Genomic DNA, 15,949 nt, shown 5'->3' with positions numbered 1-15,949 from the left:
GATTAGTTTATTGACACAAAATATAACTTTAGAAAAAACTTTGTATAAGTTCTGCAGGGCGAAATAAAAAGCCCTTGGAATCATGGCAGAAATACTGTTCGTGGTATTACATATATAAATAAATTATCGGTACTCCACAGATGATTTTCTGGTTCATCCTGGTCCACATTTTGGTCGATATCTCGAAAACGCCTTCATATGTACAACTAAGGGCCACTTCCTATTAAAACGCTCATTAATACCTTTAATTTGATACCCATATCGTACAAGCACAATATAGAGTCACCCCTGGTCCACCTTTATAGCGATATCTCGAAAACGCGTCCACCTATAGAGCTAAGGTCCACTGCCTTTAAAAATACTCATTAATACCTTTCATTTGATACCCATATCGTAAAACACATTCTAGAGTCACCCGTTGTCCATCTTTATGGCGATATCTCGAAAAGGCGTCCACCTATAGAACTAAGGACCACTCCCTTTTAAGATTCTCATTACCACCCTTCATTTAATACCCATATCGTACAAACACATTCCAGGGTTACCCTAGGTTCATTTTCCTACATGGTGATTTTCCTTTATTTTGTCTCCAAAGCTCTCAGCTGAGTATGTAATGTCGGGTTACACCCGAACTTAGCCTTCCTTGTTTCAACTCAGTCTATGCATTCAGGGTTCGGGGTAGTGCAATAGTGCGTTAATAGTTAAGCAGTGAGTGGAAATATAGCAAACTGGCCTAACTTACTTAAATTTTTCATAAAAATTTTTTATTTGATCTAAGACATTATACTCTTCATTGTATTTTCTTAAATTTTCTAAAAACTTTTCAAATATAATTATAACGTTTTGGTATGGAACACCTTAAACAAAAATATAAAAAAATATGTAAAATAAAATGGAATTGACATAGAATTATGGTGAAATTACTAGAAATTGAATTGAAAAATAGCTTTTTTCACACCAACCGGGAGGTACGCCGTTGGCGCGCTACCGAAGTTAGTTTTGGGTGCACGGTTCCCCAGTAGGCTTATATCACCCATATAAACTGCATATACATATATCGCCCATTATTTCAATAGTGTCGTAATTCAAAAAACTAGAACTTTTGGTAAAAAAAAAATGTGCTAAAGGAATTTAGCCTATTTCACACCACCCGTTAGGCGCTTTACCGAGTTTAATTTTGTATAAATACATATGTAATATGTAAGTGTGACATAAAACGGAAATTTCGAATAGAATAAAGGATACCTTCATACAAAATAATATAAAAATATAAAAAAGTAGGTATGTGAAAGAAGGCAGAGTTTGCTAAAACAATTTAAAATGAAAGGAAACAAGTAAAGGTGTCTAAGTTCGGATGTAACCGAATATATACTCTGCGTAAGCTTCAATTGTACATTTCATTTCAGATAAATTACTTTTCTACATAACACGTGGCACCGCACGTTTAAAAGAAAAATGTCTCCCCATTTCCTCTTACAATAAAACTTGATAAGTGAAATATCATTGATTCAAAACTATTTTTTGCTAAGTTATAGCTTATTATTCTAGTCTACGACCGTTTTAAATTTGTTTTATATCTAAGTTGCCGTCGTCTTTAACCGATTCCGTGCATTTTTACTAGAAATATTTTCTGCTATAAGGAAAATATGTGTACACAATTTCATTACGATGTGTTAATTTTTATTCGAGTTATGGCTCCCGAAGCATAGAAAATTGCTTAGTCATAAAAGGGGCGGTGCCACACCCATTTTCAAAAATGTTTGGGTTTTCCAATTTAATGTTATAATTCAATTTAGAAAGTAAAATTCTATTGATACATAGCTCTTTTTCGCTAAGATATCGCTTATTATTTTCGTCTACGACCCTTTTAAAAATCTTTGGTATTAAAGTGGGCGTGGGCGTGGTCATTAACCGATCTCGTCATTTCTGTACCAAATTTTATTACGATCCGTTAATTTTTCTTCGAGTTACAGCTCCCGAAACATAGAAAATTGCTTAGTCATAAAAGGGGCAGTGCCACGCCCATTTTTTAAAATGTGAATTTGTTCCACTTTATTGTTATAAATCCACTTGGGAAATGAAATACCATTGATATAAAGCTATTTTTTGCACAGATATAGCTTATTTTATTCGTTCACGACCCTTTTAAAAATCTTTTATATAAAAGTGGACGTGGTCCTCAACCGATTTCTTAAATTTTTCTTCAAAGTATTCCTTATAGTAAAAGCAACCTCTCTGCCGAATTTTGTTACGATAGGTTTAACGATTTTTGATTTGCGATTTATAATATTTGTAAAATTGATTTAATCACAAGTGGTCGGTGCCACGCCCATTTTAAAAATGTTTTCCAAATTTTTATCAAGAGTCTCAATATCAGTGCACACGCCAAATTTCAACATTCTAGGTGTATTATTTACTAAATAATCAGGTTTTTGTGTTTTCCAAAATGTTATATATATAAAAAGTGGGCGTGGTTATCATCCTATTTCGCTCATTTTCAATACCAATCTATTCTGGGTCCAGATAAGCTCGTGTACCAATTTTGGTGAATATATCTTGATATTTACTCAAGTTACCGTGTTAACGGGCAGACAGACGGGCGGACGGACGGGCGTGGCTCAATTAAATTTTTTTTCGATACTGATGATTTTGATATATGGAAGTGGAAGTCTATATCTACCTCGATTCCTTTATACCTGTACAACCAACCGTTATCCAATCAAAGTTAATATACTCTGTTTGCAAAGCACTCTGAGTATAAAAATAAAGTGCTTAAAGTACGAAAAAATTAAGTGAAGTGAATAAACAGTTCCATATAAAAACGCCATAAGTGCATTTAGACTTTTTTCCGGGTTTTAATGTTATCATTGTGGAAATATGAAGATTCTAATGTTCGGATATTTAATGTTGGGATTCCAATTAAGATCTATGTACGTAATTAATTTATATTAAATTTGTAAACACTCCATTTCGTGAATATATATGACACTATCTACAATAAAATATCGTCTGTGATATATACCAAGATACAACAAAGCAGAATAAACAATATATTCACGCAAACATATTTACTAAATTAAAATTAATTTCATAACTTTAAGCCCATAAACAAATTAGGGTTATGGGATATGAGCATCCGATTAATGGGCATATAATCCAACAAAGTTAGCCTAATAACAAATATAGTATGTAATATACGGCATATGCAATACGGCCGCTATGATGCCGGTTTCCGTTTTGACCTAAAATCGAAAACGTTTTCGGCACGTTTTTTTTCGTTTAATATACAACGTGAAATTTTCCGATTCAGCCAAGTTGCATTTAAATAATAATAACAAAGTTGAAATAAAAGAATATATGTATAATAAAATAAAATAAAAAATATAATAAATTAGCATAAAACACAATATAAAAAAATGTATGTTATAATTTTGGAGCAAAAAAATTTTTTTTGTTCAGTATAAGACGTACTTTATCTAAAATGAGCATAAAATTTGGAAATGCAAAAACTTTTTCGGATAATTTTCCATTAATTGTTATAAATAAATTTAGTTAGTTTCAACAAAAGTTAACTCATTATTTGTGATTTCATGTTTTTTTGAAAGCAACTAAAATAAAAAACAAAGAATCTGTTAAATAAATGCCTATTTATGTATTTACGTGTAAGTAAAATTTGTCACAAAAAATGGGCCGGTCAAAAATTAATTCTATTTAAGGTTTTTTTGTACGCTACAAATGATTTTGGAACAATTTTTTAGGATTTGGGAACAGGCCACTATAGGTAAGTAGCAACAATGGGGAAAACATATTTGTATATAGGTGAAGGATTTGAGCAACTTCCGAATTGAGTGGGGTTACATAATATGTAAGTTTGTGTCTTTGAATTGAGCACAATCCTACAGATGGTGCGCTTTTGTGCACGAAAGTTAATTTCGGTATTTGGGGAGATTGTTCAAATTTACAAAAAACCATAATTGGTCCTACAGGTGGTGCGCTTTTGTGCACGAAAGTAAATTTCGATATTTGAAGAGATTGTTCGAATTTACAAAAAAACATAATTGGTCCTACAGATGTGCGCTTTTGTGCACGAAAGTAAATTTCGATATTTGGAGATTGTTCATCATTGATGAGATTGCTGACATCATAATCGGTCTAGACACACTAGGGGACATGGGGGCTACAGTATCCTGCGGAGAAAGCCACATCGTTTTGGCCGAACCGTTTAGGCAAAAGGCATCCACGCCATGTGTTATCGCGCCTCCAGTGGCGAACAGTAGAAGATAACCTCTTACTACGAACGGTGACCCACCCAAGGAGACCAAAAGAATACGCTCAAGGCGAATCAAAACAAGAGATGAGAAGAGCGACAGGACAAATCATGACAGTTCAATCACACAAACCTCCGGGAACGTGGCTTACCCGGACTGTCATCACAGCAACAACCTGTATCGGTTAATAAAATCAACACATTCAGTTTCCAGCAATGAAAATAACTGCGTCACTTTCGAGTGTTCCGAAACATGGCAAAGGTTGCCCGGGGGCTCGAAACAAGCAGCACAATCCAATCAACTGTGCACCGGTAACCCAATACCAAATGTACATCAAAACCACTACGCGCCGGCCTTTACCACACGCCTCGAACAAAATCATAGTACCAGCGACACATACAATAACAATCACCAGAAAGTGGTGAATGCACTATCCCGACAGCCATCGGAGACCCTACTACAGGCCACGATAACGAATCCACAATGCAAGTGGTGGCAGCGACGGGTCGATGAAGTACACACAATCCCGGAGAAGTATGCCGACTATGTGCTAGTGGACGGACAACTCTACCGCCACATTCCATGTCGATCCCAGGACGAGGATATAGTGCCGTGGAAGTTATGCGTACCAACCCCGCTCCGGCAGGGTGTACTACAAGAAAACTACGACACAACAAACGCGGCACATATGTGTATCCGATGGACGGTAGCAAGGATCGCCAACCGCTATTTTTGGCAAGGGATGTTTCGCGATATCAACCGTTACGTACGCCAATGCGAGTCTTGCCAGAAGTATAAGGACGGGTAAGAGAAACCAGCCGGGAAAATGCTGTCGCAGGTAGCACAGGGGCCATTCGCCACGGTCTGCATCGATTTCGTTGGACTCCTACCTCGCTCCACACACGGCAGTACCATGCTATTAGTGTTTTTCGACGGTTTCAGTAAATGGGTAGAGTTAGTTCCCATGAGGCGAGTTACGGCAGAGGGCCTCCGACGCGCGTCCCGAGAACGAATCATCGCAAGATTCGGCGTACCCAAAATACTCATTTCGGATAACGGCGTGCAATTCACCAGTACCATATGGAAACGTTACCTCCACGAGATCGGGGTACGGCAGTAATTCAACGCACCTTATACACCCCAGGAGAACCCTACGGAGCGCGCTAATTGGACCGTGAAAAGGATCATAGCCCAACTCACCAAATCGAGACATAACCGATGGGACGACCTCCTGTCCGAAATCGAGCTTGCCATAAACTCCAGCGTAGCAGCCTCAACAGGGTACAGCCCTGCATTTCTCGTACAAGGGCGTGAGCCACGGCTACCGGGAGCAATCTACGATGAAACAAACATCGGAACTGGTACAAATCCCACAATTGCAGAAGAGAAGTCCAACAGGATGCAGGAGGCATTTAAGATAGTTAGGCAGAATATGGAACGTGCTGCCACCAACCAGGCTAGGCATTATAACTTTCGCCGGAGAAAGTGGAGTCCCAAAGTCGGTGAACTAGTCGCGGCAAAGGAACACCACCTGTCCAAGGCCGGAGAGGGCTTTTCCGCAAAACTGGCGCCCAAATACGATGGCCCATACTAAATCTTAGGATACCTATCACCAGTTATAGCCCAACTTCGAAAAATCGACGGTGGAAAAGATAAAACGGAGGACATCAGCGAATTAAAATCGTACCTCGCGGCCGAGACCACAGAACTATAGCTAAGCCTAAGGGAAAGGAAAATTTTCTTTTTACATGAAGGACCCAACAGCCGGAACTATTTTTTCATTCTATCACTGACCAGCGAAGGGACAACACCCATATCATTTTTTTTTATTCATTCGATCACTGACCATCAAAGTGACAACACCGCTCACGAGCAAGACAGAGATTTTATTAAACCGAGATTTAACAAAAAAGGAGCAACAACACAAGTGGCTTGAAAGCGAGAAACGCGTACGCATCGGGGAAGAAGAGGCGAAACGGCCCAGGGCCATGATGCTGGGACTAGCAGGTGAGACCCTTCGAAACGCCAGCTCGGCTTGCGACGACGCCATGCACGCCATGTGGAGTTGACCCACACCGACATATAGCAGTAAGAGCGCTGCCACGCACACCGTCAGCGCATCCGCTAGGCGCATAACCTCAGCACATGCCACCGTCGGTGACGCTGCCGCCACGGAAACACTGCGGCGAACACTACCGCAGGGGTACTCACCAAGGCAGCACAGGAACGCAACACGCAAGCAAACGATCGGCGTACAGCCACGGCCTACACAGTAACCGCACGCACGGCCACCGTACAAACGGCTGCCACCGAAGCAAAAACAAGGCGCACAGTCACTCCGATCGCCGCGGCCGCACACACAGCAGCCTGGGCAGAGTCCATACGCTACAGTAAGCCCCCAAAACCATATCCAATCTGCACCGTAGGAAGGATAATGGCGAAGGGGACTAGCGCACACGAAGATACCATACAAGAGGAAAAAACCACCAACACATTTATTACGAGTATGCAATTCTATAATGGCAACGACCACAGCAGTTAGTAAGCACGGATCCGTGATAGCGACAAGTTCTAAGCTAAATGGTGATAGCTCGTAGTTAGGGGTATTCACCAGTGCGAAACATCACTACTCAGGTTAGATGCGAACTGAGCCCAGCCAAGCTTTAAGTTGCGCACTGCCACCACCACCAACCGTGAGTCGATATTTTAAACGCGAGTGAGCGCAGCAATAAAAGTAACGCCGACGTCGGCACAGTCCGTCAACTGCGCCAGCGACAGAGCCATCGACGTCGACGCAACCAACCGTGCCAGCGGTAGAGACGCCGACGCCAACAAACGGTATAGCTCGGCGCAGTGATTGCTGGTCGGATTTACGGAAGGAGGGTGTTAACTCGTATTTAGGGGTGTTCACAAGTCCGAGACATCACCACCCGACGTAGACGCAGACTGAGCGGTACGTGAGTGTGCGGACTTTCCCCCTCTCACTTAGCGCTTAAGGTTACGCTCCGCCGACTCGTCACAGTCGACCGCGAAGTGACCCGTAAGGCGCCACAACGCCATCCCGGTCAACAAACGGTATAGCCCGGCGCCGTGATCATTGGTCGGAAGGTGATAGCTCGCAGTTAGGGGTGTTCACCAGTGCGAGACATCACCACCAAACGTAGACGCAGACTGAGGCCTACGTGAGTAATCGGGGTTTCTCCACTCACTGAACGCTTAAGGCTGCGCTCTGCCGACTCATCACAGTCGACCGTGAGGCGACCCGTAAAGCGCTGCAGAACCGACGCCAGCATCAACGCGTCGTCAACAAGCGCCCCAGTGGCCGCATTTTTATCAACGACCGTTAGCCGGTACAAAAGCATAGTAAGAACAACGTAAGCAAGCATGCCAGCACGCACGCCAACGGGACGTGGTGGACCGTTACCCACCAGGCGACGCCGGCATCGAATACCAATAACATTGAATAAAAATTGACTTTAAGTGAAGTTTTAGATATAATTTAGCTGTAAATAAATGAAGTTCAATAAAGTACGACTTGGAAAAGGTGATATTTTGTTGGAAAATGTACGTATTAAAAAAAAAACCTGAAGTAGAATGAAAATTTGAAAAGTAGAAATTGAGACACGTGACACTTTAAATTGAAGATTTGTGAAATGATTTGAAAATTTGAAAGTATGAGAATTTGTAAAATGAATTGAGAAACTTTTAAATTATAAATTTGAAAATATGAAAAATTTGAAGAAAATGTTAATTTGTAAAATGAGTTGAAACTTGAGAAAAATTTTAAATGTAGATCTGAAAATGTTGGAATTTATAAAATGGTTCGAAAATTTTAAAATTGTTGAAAACTGAAGTAGTTAAATTTAAGAAAAATTTTATTAATACATACATATATATCGTATACTTATTTTTCTGCTTCACTGCTGCTATGATGTTGGCTGCCGCTGATGTTAATGCTGCTGCTGGCCTTCTCTGTCGATGGTGGTTGCTGCTGGGCTTTGCTGTTGATGGTGTTCGCCGCTAATCGTGTTCGCTGCCAGTTGGCGGTGGTACAGTTTGTGGATCCATTATCTGAGTGGCGTAGGTTTTTGCATGCCGTTATTATGTAAATTAATTAAATGGTTTATATTATTTCTCTATCTTTTTAATTGAAAATTTTGTAGACTGTTAAGTGTGTTGTATTATCTCTGTATTAAATAGAAATTTTGTACAATTTAGTTATTTTTGTTATCTCCGCAGTGTTTAGCTTTTAGATAATTTGTTGTATTAGAAAATGGTATTTTGAAGATTTTTTCTTATTTCCGCATTTTAAAATTGTAAAATTATATATTGTAAATTTTTATTATTTCCGTATTTTTGTTAAGTTAATTTTATTACGTTCGGATCACACGCACTCAACTCACCTGTATCACCACCAATGACCGTCACGGTCGTCATCGGTAAGTGCTTACAGGAGTCCCTGTCTTCGTAGACCTACCTCCGGTGTAAAACACAGATCAATGTCCGTTGATCTTCGGTCCAACAAGTTGGTACCAATCGGTGAGCTGGGGTGTTCAAGTCCACCAGCCTTGGTTTGGCCGAGGAGGACTATCCACCCTCCTCTTCCATTTTCGGGTAATGGCACCCGGTTGCACGGCAACTCCACCGCGAGTTCCGTGCTTGCCTCAGTATCCCTCTTTCATAGATTTTATAATCTGGGCTATCTAATTGTCAGGTCAATCAGATCGATATTTGGGCTTTGTCGCAATTTAGAAATGTGACCAACCTTTTCTGTCCTGCAGTGTTACAGCAATGTATAATACATTGTTAACGACGGAGCTGATTTTGCTCAGACATTGCTTGAAGGCGGCACCTCCCTCCAACGCTATGCACCACATGTTATGATCAAAAACGCCCGTTCGCCGTGAACCAACTACCGACGTGACCTATCAACGCAAGTGTCTTTCCTCATGAATAGCTACTTAAATGTTCCATAGAGTGAGAGTGTCATATAATTCCTTGTGAATAAAACTATCTGTTGTTTGGACAACAGACAGTGATGCTCACAAGTACTTACGACACAAACACTTGCAAGGTACATCTTCAATAATCATGGTAATAACCCACTTGCGCATCAAGGCACATCTCGCTAGTCACAGGTACTTGTGCGTTTATGATCATGTTGCAACTGAACCCAGCTAAACGTTCTATTCAGTTTTATGCAACTTTGTTCTGCATTATTTGCTACTTTGTATATGCCCACATATTCATCGTTATTTGCTACTTTGGTATACAACTTCTAATAACTCGCTTCGTTGTATAATCTTCCTCATTATTCTTCACTATTCTACAATTACGCTCCGTTTTATTCCACAATTTAGGGCTGTGGCCAACCTTTTCAACCATAGACCTGTGTTGGGGGGCTTTCCCGCCTCAGCAATATCTTTGCAACAGCAGCTTGCCACACTGCAGTGATCTGGCATCGTTAAATCTGCCACATTTTTGGATGTGGACATCCATTCTGCGAACGCCTCCTATTCGCTACGCAGTCTAAAGCAGCCTCAAACATCTCAAAAGACGAGATGAGCACCAGCCCACTTGTACAATTATCTATTGTTTTTCGGCTGACGATAGACATACTCTTATTTGAAACCACAACCACCGGGATGCTCCCACAAGGGAGCCATCCCAGGACAGGAGGTGAGACCTGAGTACAAAGCATCGTTCGATGCAATGCATGAGATCACTCTGGCTTCTCCTGCACCCGCGGTAGAAGTATTTATAAAGACCTTGCCTAGGGTCTCACAGGGTGATACCCGCGTCCACCCTGCTACCGTTCGAGTAAAACACCTTACTCATGGATTGCGTACCCATGGTATTATGGTCGCCTCTTACGACCGGTATACCTACCGTGGCATATTCTGTCCCCTAGCCCACAGGGGTCGTCACGGTCGTCATGTAAGCTAACCCCAAATTAGGTTATGTTCTGGTTGCTCACCTGCCCAAAATATCCGCCGTGGAGGACGCCACCCTCCAACAGTCGCCGTATTATAAAACGCAGCCAATTTCTTATTAACTTGGTGATTGGCTTCGCCACACCTTAGTATTTATTTGAAATAAATTTCGGTTTTACAAAAAGCACTTTCTTTTGGACACGTCCGTCCAGTTGTGTGTAAAATTTAATCTGTATCTCAATTTTATGTCAGTAACGTGGGCCGGAGTTGTATTTGACAGGCGCGTGCAGTTGGCAAGGCCCAACCACATAGAATACCTTATAATACTTTTGTCTAATGCTTATATTCCTCACACCCATAAAATCTATGAACAGACGTTGGAAAGGTCGCTCCGTGAGTTTTTGTTTCCCCATCATGGGTTGTTTGAAAACGTTTTGAGTTTTATTAATTTTGCAAGTTTCGCAATCTTTTACATGAGCGCATACATAGGTGACCATGTCTGGCCAGTAATATTCTTGACGTAGTCGGGATAGCGTTTTGTGTATACCTCCATGTCCAGCAGACGGTGAGCTGTGAGACGCCTCTACCATACCCTGTCGCAATTCCGACGAAACCCAGAGCTTCCATGTCTGGTCCAGGGAAGATCATCCCCCTGTCGAATTGCGTCCGCTTATAAACGTAACCGTCCTATAGACATACGACAGGTAATTTGTCCTTATTCTCCGCCACCTTTTTCTTTAACTCCGTATACTCCTCCGACTCGAAGCACGGTGACGCGAGACATACGTTCCTCAGTAATTCGTCCATGTGCATTCGTGAGAGTGTGTCAGGAACCACGTTTTGTGCGCCTTTTCGATGTTGAATATCGAAGTCGTAACCCTGGAGTTTCAAACTCCATCTTGCCAACCTGCCACAAAGATCTTTCTGATTCATGAGACATTTGAGGCTGGCATGATCAGTTATGATGGTGAACGGGGTTCCTTCCACATAAGGTCGGAATCGCTTCACACTCACGATAGTGGCATTCAAGTTCTGCATTGCTCTAATTTTTCTGCGCCTTATTTAGTTTTGCCGAAACGTAGGCAATAGCTCTTTCATTCTGGTCATCGTCCAGTTGAAACAAAACCCCTCCCACTCCGTCAGTAGATGCGTCACATTGTATATAAAATTTTCGGTTGAAAACAGGGTGTGTAAGCACCGGTGCAGAAACCAAACTCTGCTTTAAAATTTCAAACGATTTGATTACTTTGTCCGTCATAGCGAATTTCTTTACTTTGTCTTTCTTGAGGCCGTCGTGCAGCGGAGCTCCAATTGTCGCATAGTCCTTTATGAAACGTCTGTACCAGCCCGAAATACCCAGGAACCGTCGTAGTTTCTTCGGGGTTTTTGGTACCGGTATAGGGGTCGGCCAGGGACAGTAAAAGCAGTCTTTTCCCTTGATTTTTTCTCCAGAGAAATCTGCCAGAAGGCGTCCTTCAAATCTATCGCGGAGATAAATCTTGTATTTTTTAGCCGGCTGAGGATTCCATCAATGTAGGGTAAGGGGTAGGCATCCTTAATTGTTCGTTCGTAGACTTTGCGAGCGTCAAGGCACAAGCGGTTTTTCTTCCCTTTTATTACCAGTGATACCGCCGAATTCCAGCTGCTGTTGGACTCCTCGATCACTTCCAAACTTATCATACGATTCAACTCGGCATAAATTAGTTTTTGAATAGCTGGTGAAATTGGGTAATGGCGCTGCTTTACTGGCAGATTCTCGTCGAAAACCTCGATGACATGCTCTTCTTTGTCGGTTTGGCCTAACCCTAGTACTGCGAAGGACGCGAATTGGGCCTTTACACGCTCCAACATTGCCTCTTGTTCCGGCATTAACACGTGTTGTATGGCGTCAAATGCCAGGTCACCCTCAGCGGGCACGAGCTACACTGGCAAAATTCACACTATCATTCACTCCCTTACTGACCACACTCATTCCAAATGCCTGCCAAAAATCTATCCCAAGGTATACTTCTTGTTGGAGGCTACGTACGATTAAAAATTCCAATTCTTTTGTTATGCGATTCCGCACAATTGGTGACTGGGGCGCTCGCCCCTGAGTACAAGAGAGCCAGGACTTCATGACCTCCTATTTCAGTTTTAGCAAAAAACCTAATATCAATTTTACGGTCACTATAGTGGCAATTATTTTATTTTTCAGCCGCTTAAAATACCTCCTCTTCTCACGCATTTTCTCTATTTTCTTAAAATTTCTCTCCTTCCTATTACTATTTATTGTTTCACAAAAAATCCTTCTCCTAGCTTCTGCATATTCTATTTTCCTCTCAAGTAAACTCTTAGTTTCCCGTGTCACCCTCTTTTCTTCGACGAATCACTTCCACACGCAAAAGAGACCATACTGTGAAACGAGGACATACACTTATTCGGCTTTTGTGCTTCTGCCGGGTTTTTCCCTAGGTGATCCACCGGCATACCGCACGAAAGCACAACATCAAATGGAAGGGAGAAGCACAAAAGGAATTTACAGTGGACTTGGACGTATTCGGATAACATAAGGACTAACGCTATTGGGATGGGGTGTGGTTGGGTGTTGAGGTTGAGGTTGGGATTGGTGTCGGGATTGGTGTTGAGGATTCCCATTAAATGCTTCTATTTTTGCTTCCCCTAACTGTTCTGGAAGCTCACAGCCTACCTCGCTGACTACTTTGGACCTGTTCTTATTTTCTTTGATAAGTTTTTCGGCTCTTTAGCATTCCGCCTTGAGCTCCCCCAACGAGTTCATTTTTATGGCGAAAGTCAAGTTGGCCAGGTATGGTTTGAGGTTGTGGACTTCGGCATAAAAGTCGTCGAAAGCTTCCGCGGGAAGCTGTTTCCTACCCATTCATATCACGGATTATTTCATAGTCGGACTCGGCGGACTTGAAGTGGCTCAGCAGCTCGACCTTCAGCTCATGATAGTCGGGCTCATCTGCGTGGTCCTCAAGGACCTGCCAATACCACTTCAAGGCAACGCCGGAAACCAGACGATGAAAGTCCGAGAAAAGCTGGAGGAAGGAAATATTATTCTGCTCGCGCATCCCTTCCACCCGAAAGATGAAGCTTTTGACGCTTAAACCTTTACTGGTCCCATCGAATTTGATGTGCCACTTTTCAAGGTGGAGCTTCTTGCACCTGGGAGGATCGCTGGCTTCTCGCCCGGTACTGTAACTGACCGTTTGCTCATTGATGCGCTCTGCGTTTCCCCCCTCCGGCTATGAGGCTCGGGCGTAGATGCCAAGGCGGACCGATTTCTAGGCGCTTGCGCAGACGTTTCCATATCTGCTACGCGGCCACCAAGGTTATCGACTCTGGTCTGAATGCTCATCACCTCATTCGCCGTTTGCGCCACCAAGTAATTTTGTTGCGCGATCATTGCCATCATTCAGCTAATTTTTTTAATTTTGGGCGGTGTGGCTTTGAGGAGCATTAAGGCTGGTGCCGAAACTCGTGGATGGGGCGTTCTGCGCGGGAACATCACCCACCTGAGCACCTACGTTTTCCCTATAGACCATTCGGCACACCAAATCCATTTTTTGGTAGAAATTCAAAATCCAACTCGTTAAATGACACCCCGTTCTCGACAGAGACACTCAGCGGGCGATCAGGGCCAAAAGGTCCAAGAATCCGCGACGCGCACCTATTAAAATAGTCCGTAGGGACAAAGCCAACGGGCCTCTGTATACCCGTGTCAATTTGGTTGAAGACCGATCCCGCAATTTGGTTATCTAGGGTGGCTCTCGTAACGCTCTTAGTGACTGGTCTAGCAGTTCTCAGTATCCCTAATCCCCTGCAACACGATTCTCGATCTCTTTCTTCTTCTCCGACATTCACTGTCGGTACGCAAAAAAAAATTTACCAAAAAAAGAAGTAAAATTTTTTTGAACACCCTAGTATACCCCGGGTCATTATCTCAGCAAAAGAATATCCTCTGACGCAAAGATGCGAAATGTAACAAAAAATTATAAAAACCACAAATGAAATAAAAGGAAAATTGACTAAGAAAATATGTATGTATATAACTGAAAATACCCAAGGATGCAAACAATATAAAAAAATCGGGCAAGCAAGGATATAATAAATGTAGGGCAAAACTGAAAATCCAAAAATATAAATGAATATTTAATAATGTATAAAAAACTCTATATGGAAGTAAGATTTATTAACAAAATTTCAATTTCGTATGTTTGTGTATATATGTGTGAATGTGTGAAAATTCAGGTAATGTGTAGGCGTATATCTTAAAGATAAAAAAAAATCAATTTGAAAACCTAAAACAAAAAAATATTATGGTAATATATATACCAAAAAAACTTTTGGTATTGAAATTAATTAAAAGCAAAATTAATTTCAACTCCTTTCCTTACGTGTATCATTGCGAAAAAAAATAATAATAAAAGGAATATCCGGCAATTTATCGATGTATAAGACAAAAAAAGGTAGAAAATAAAAAAAATGCAACAAAAAAAACCAAAAGCAAAAATAATAAAAAAAATTGAACAATTCCGACCTTTCAAAACAAAAGGAAACTGAACAATTTTTGAACATAATCCTATTGATTAAGAAATAACCACCAAGAAAAAAATATAAAGAAAAATAAATAAAACCAAAAATTTAAAAGAATCGAACTTAATGTTTGAAAATAAGTTAACTGAACTTGTATATATATGTCTTGGCGTGTTTGGTGCTGCCTTGGCGAAGGTTCAGTGAAGGCAGTATGTTCGTCCGTATCTATCTACTGTCTAGTCCGTTTTCGTGCTGTCCGTGGATTTGTGACAAATCACGCCCACGGACTAGTCCCTAAGAGTGGGTGCCACACCTCGTAATCCTATCTATAGTGGTGACGGCTGCAAACCTCACCTACCGGCAGTGCTGGACTCCTGGTAAGATAGCTTAAACAGCTCGCCACGACCTCCTGCTAACGTCCGTCTTCTAGCTAAGTGTCATACCAGGTACCACTTAGTCAAATTGCAGGGACCCGAAGAAGGAACTCTGGTATGAGCACTTTGCTAATCCCTATATCAATGTCATGATGACACCTGTCGGCCACGCGAACCCAAACGACGTTGCCATCACGACGGTCCCTGTCCTAACAAAGGACGGAAATAGAGATTGGGATTTGAAGGGACATGTGGTTGGAAAAACCAGGAAATCTCGGAAACAAGTGGGAAAATTAACGAATAGTGAGAGTTGAAGATCAAGTAAAAAATGTGGGAAATAAAACGAGATCGGGCTATTATCGTTGGGCGCCATTGTTACGTGGCTGACTGTTTGGGGTGGCGAGGAGCGGCTGCTTGCATCCCAGGCTAGCTCGTCGTCTTGGGCGGGGTATTACACCACCGTCCTCACCCGCAGCCACATGAAGAAAAAAGGGTGATTTCCTGCATGTGTATTGAAATTAATGAAAAAGCTGAAAAAGATGGAAATAGAGGAGAGGGAAAAAGGTAGAAGGGGGAGAGCATAAGGGGCAGAAAAAGCTGATGGCCTGTCCCGTCAGGTGGAGTCTTCCCACCCTCTTCAGCGCAGCTTGCGCTGAACCATGGGCGCTGTGTTGACTCCTATTTCCTTAAAGGGCCCGCAAACCTGACACTAGTATGTCCGTCTGTCACTCGGTAATTTTTCCCTTCCTCTACCCTTCACCTTACTTTGCCACGCTCAAGCGCAGCACCAACACAAAAAAGTTGAATTTAGCCCTGCATGATTAAAAGTTTGCTA

The sequence above is a fragment of the Eurosta solidaginis genome, chromosome 1, assembly GCF_040869045.1.
Source record: "Eurosta solidaginis isolate ZX-2024a chromosome 1, ASM4086904v1, whole genome shotgun sequence".
Classification (NCBI taxonomy): Eukaryota; Metazoa; Arthropoda; class Insecta; order Diptera; family Tephritidae; genus Eurosta; species Eurosta solidaginis.
This window is presented reverse-complemented; position numbering follows the sequence as displayed.